The sequence below is a fragment of the Eurosta solidaginis genome, chromosome 1 (assembly GCF_040869045.1).
Source record: "Eurosta solidaginis isolate ZX-2024a chromosome 1, ASM4086904v1, whole genome shotgun sequence".
NCBI classification, from domain to species: Eukaryota; Metazoa; Arthropoda; class Insecta; order Diptera; family Tephritidae; genus Eurosta; species Eurosta solidaginis.
The window spans coordinates 96390684-96395354 of NC_090319.1; the positions used below are offsets into that span (position 1 = coordinate 96390684).

Sequence of the window (4671 nt, forward strand, 5' to 3'; positions counted from 1 at the left end):
TGCCATAGGAAGACGCATCAGTAGCAAGGGTTAATGGTAACTCCTCCTGGTAATGCACCAGTTGTGTTGCGTTGACTATGTGCAACTTAAGAGCCTTAAAAGCTCGTTGTTGAGCAGACCCCCAAGAAAACTTAACATTCTTTCGGCGCAGCATATTAATAGGGGCTGATAATTGGGAATAATTAGGTATAAAGTTATGATAGTAGTTTACCTTACCCATGAAGGCTTCAACTTGCTTGAAGTTTGTAGGCGGTGGAAGGTTTTGAACCGCTTTAACGCCCGATTCGTCTCGCAGTATGCCCTTAGCACTTATATTGCGCCCGAGATATTCAATCTGCTCTTGCAAAAACAGCACTTCTCACGTTTGCACTGTATACCATTTTGTTGTAATATGTTCAAAATTTAGTCCAGGCGGTTAATATGTTCCGAGAACGTTGGCGCTGTAACGATTATATCAACTAGGTAATTTCCACAACCTTTTACCCCTTGCAACAGCTGTTCAAGATATTTTTGAAATATGGCTGGAGAACTTGCAATCCCATAGGGGAGACGCTGGTATTGGAACAACCCAAGCGGCGTGTTAATAACCACTATTTCTTTAGACTCATCATTGAGCTCCATTTGTAAGTAAGCGTCCTTAAGGTCGATTTTAGAAAACTGCTGGCCTTGGCTAATTGTGTGGAAAAGACTTTCGCGTGTTGGTAATGGGTACTGCTCTATGTCAGTTTGCGCATTGACAGCTAATTTGAAGTCTCCACAAATTCTTAAGGAACCATCTGATTTTGGTGCTAACACAATGGGTGAAGCCCATTTAGAAAATTTTACAGGCTTTAAAATACAGGCATTAATGAGACCATTAATCTCTTTCCTAAATTGTGGTATTTGAGAGAACGGTATTTGGCGGCTTTTATAAAACTTGGGGCGCGCATTTGGTTTTAAAAATACGCTGGCTTAAAAATTTTTTATTGTACCTAGCACTGGCTGGAAAACGTCGCTATACGTGTCACATAGTTTATGAACTGCTTTTTTTTCACTTGCACTGATGTTGCATACTTGCTGTATTTCAAAGCCAAACACTTTAAACAAGTCTAACCCAAATAAATTATTGCCATGCTCAACATCAACCACAACTATTGGAACATTTTCCTCCTTCTCTCCGCACTTCACTTTAACAAAAAGTTCACCAATTACTGAGATTCTTTTTTGGCCAACTGCAAATAATACCCCTGAATATTTTCGCAAGTCTGGGCAATTTAAGCGGTTGTAGTAGTTTATAATCGAAATGGTTTCCCCCGAATCCATTTGAAATGGTACAAGTTTGTTTAAAATTTGCAGATTTATGTGATTTTTATTATTTTCAGTTGTCATTATTCCTGTCACACTGTAAATTGTTTCTTTTTTCGATGATGTTCTTTATTTTTGTTTCGTTCCTTATTTTCATTAGGTTTGTTTTGCTTTGCCATACACACTGCAGATATGTGGCCTAGCTGATTGCATTTATGGCATACAGAATTTCTAAATTTACAATTTTCTCTTTTATGATTATGTACACAACCTAAACACGATTTGAATTTTGTTTTGTTATTGTCTTTGTTGCTCCCGTATGTCTTTTTTGGTTTTGAATTCACAGCATTGACTGTTTGTTTTTCTTGAACTTGCTCTTTGAGGGTCGCTATTGTTTTTGTTGTTGCTTCATACGACTCTGTGACGAGCATGACGAAAGGTTTCGCCAGCAAAAGAAAATGATTGAGAGTCGGTTTCAAGGATTGTGGGATGTCGTTATGATGGGTGACTACTGTTGTTTTCTCATAAGAGAAACCGATCCTAATCTCTAAATAAACGTCAAAACAAGACACATAACTTTTTCAATTATAAAATAAGGTCATAGAGTTAAAATAGAATCTTATGTGCATATGCTATTAAATGAATCTGCAAAAACATAAAAAGTTTTCGAGATCCTTCCTCGCAAAATACAAATTTTTTTATATTTTTACAAAAAAAATTGAAAAAATCCGCAATGATTGTTCGTTATCTTTGAATCTGCAGGGCCTAGCAGCAAAAGTGTTGTATGCACAGTTTATTGCAAATTTTATTGCCTTTTAAAACTTCAAACCGTTTTGGAATTGCTCATTTCGTTCTTGAGATATATATGATTAAGTGGACCCATTTTTTTTTTATTGGAAAAAACCGTTATTCGTACATATCTCAAAAACGTTGCCATATAATTAAAAATAACATTGATTTTCGGAATCAGGAGGTGATTTTACATAGGAATTTCATAATGGCGTCTCTGGTTCAGAAAAAAAATTGGAATTTGTGATCCAGTGTATATTACTACGCTAACAAAATTTCCCGTGGTGTGATGGTAGCATGCTCCGCCTACCACACCGTATGCCCTGGGTTCAAACCCCGGGCAAAGCAACATCAAAATTTTAGAAATAAGGTTTTTCAATTAGAAGAAAATTTTTCTAAGCGGGGTCGCCCCTCGGCAGTGTCTGGCAAGCGCTCCGGGTGTATTCCTGCCATGAAAAGCTCTCAGTGAAAACTCATCTGCCTTGCAGATGCCGTTCGGAGTCGGCATAAAACATGTAGGTCCCGTCCGGCCAATTTGTAGGGAAAATCAAGAGGAGCACGACGCAAATTGGAAGAGAAGCTCGGCCTTAGATCTCTTCGGAGGTTATCGCGCCTTACATTTATTTTTTTTAACAAAATTTCCATACAATCAATTGACAGGCTGTTTCGCATAGTTGGCATATGTACATAAAACCATATAAAAGGTATATGAATCGATTCTTATGGATCAGCCACAGTGCATAGGCCTTTTTTGTTAACAAATATTACAGTATTTTTAAACTATTTTATTTAGGTCGACTTGACAGGCTGCACGGCCAGCGCGAATTTTTTAATTAAAATTTAAGTAACTTCCCGATAAGCTACAAGCTTGAAACTTGGAATATAGTTCAGAACCCGATGACAATGCAATAATAAGAAAAAAATCGCCGCTAGGTGGCGCAAGGATCGAGATATTCACAAAAATCGTATTTGTTATCCGATTTGTCTCATATTTGGAACACATAATACATCTATATATATAAAAATAACTGCACATTTTTGGTGTTACTTTATAACTTGAGACCGGCTCCACCAAATTTCTACGGTACATTCGGGCTATCATGTAGATGGTTTCTGTAAAGTTTGATTGAATTTGGTCGAGCGGTTCATGAGATATATCACACCAAGCTACGGCTACGTTTCATACCAATAGAAGGTGCTTATTTGCATATTTGCGTTATTTCATGAAATGGAATAGGTGGGGCTTACTTCCATTTTGCATTATTCAATGGAATTGACGTTTCCAGAATTATAATTTGACGTTCAGCATTTCTCAAGTGAAAACCAAACGAAAAAAAGATGTTCAATCTTCTTTCACGACGAGAAATCACTTATGCGGCAGTTACTCACGAACGTACGTACCAAAAACGTGTCAGCTGACACGACCTATCTTATGAGTGTGCAATGTAAACGAAAACTCACCGACGTGCAACGCCCGTACGTACGTAGCCGGGAACGTAGAAATCAAAACAATTTTGATTTTTTTCCGTAAGAACGTGTCAGCTGATCGCTCTCTCACTAGACAGAGTTGCCTAGTAAACTTTTGTGCGCTAATTTTTGACCGTTTGCAGTTTTATGCAAAAACACCTAATTAAAGTTTGAAAATTGTGAAAATAATTCGAAATAATTATGTAAAAGTGCAGATTATAAATATGTAATCTATTTATATTTATTTAATATTAATTCCAGCTTTTTACAACATCAAAAATTGAATTCCATAAGCATACATGCAAAATGGTCAATGGCACCAGTGCTTATCTGTAAACAATACACACACAAATATGTTATGTACATGTACACAGACGCACACATTGATTCCTACGGGCTTGAGGGTTCGGTCAAACGTGTTTCATACGACAAACGTCCGTAAGTACGGCACACGTCGGTGGGTAATTGCCGCTTTACATATACAATGTTTCTTCGAAATACGGATGAAGTCAACATTAGAAACATTAGCCCATCTGTTTTCGAATCAATATCGCTACAACTATTTGGTAACCTAACCCATGCATCCCTCGAGTTCAACGAATATATTCACCAGCGTCCCGAAAATTGTTGTTCCTACACACTTACTACCTTTTTTACTCTGATGCCTTAAGAATAAAAAAATTCAAAAAAAAAGGAATGAAGAAATGTATTTATGATGTGTTGTACAGATTCATCTGCATCTGATCGAGTTTTCTTAGACAAGAGTATGAACAATGAACATGGCTGCCATTTTGGCAATAGGGATTTTTCAGATACAATGGAAAGAGATACAACACAACACAACATATCTGTCACATCGTACTTTCGGTGTATATTGACATTAGGTCTTTTTGTTATGAACAATGGAGAATCAACACGTGTGTTCAATATTTATGTAGTTTTCGATTCATAATTGAGTATTTCTTCATTTTCAATTGAATTCATATCAACATTTATAATACATTGGGAATTCCTTCTGTAAGTATGTCGTATCGTTGAATACAAACATAGTAGAAAATTGTGGCAATGATGTATCATGTTTTCCTCTTCAAATATATTTTTTCAAATGTTCTTTCTTCGTTCATTTTACAG

General features: G+C 36.6%; 1 protein-coding gene across 1 annotated transcript in view; it reads left to right on the forward strand.

Annotated features, from left to right (window-relative positions):
- The window catches only part of LOC137236526 (cell division cycle 5-related protein-like), a 276855-nt gene that overhangs the window by 206738 nt on the left and 65446 nt on the right, over positions 1-4671 (forward strand). The gene's annotated exons all lie outside the window — the stretch shown is intronic.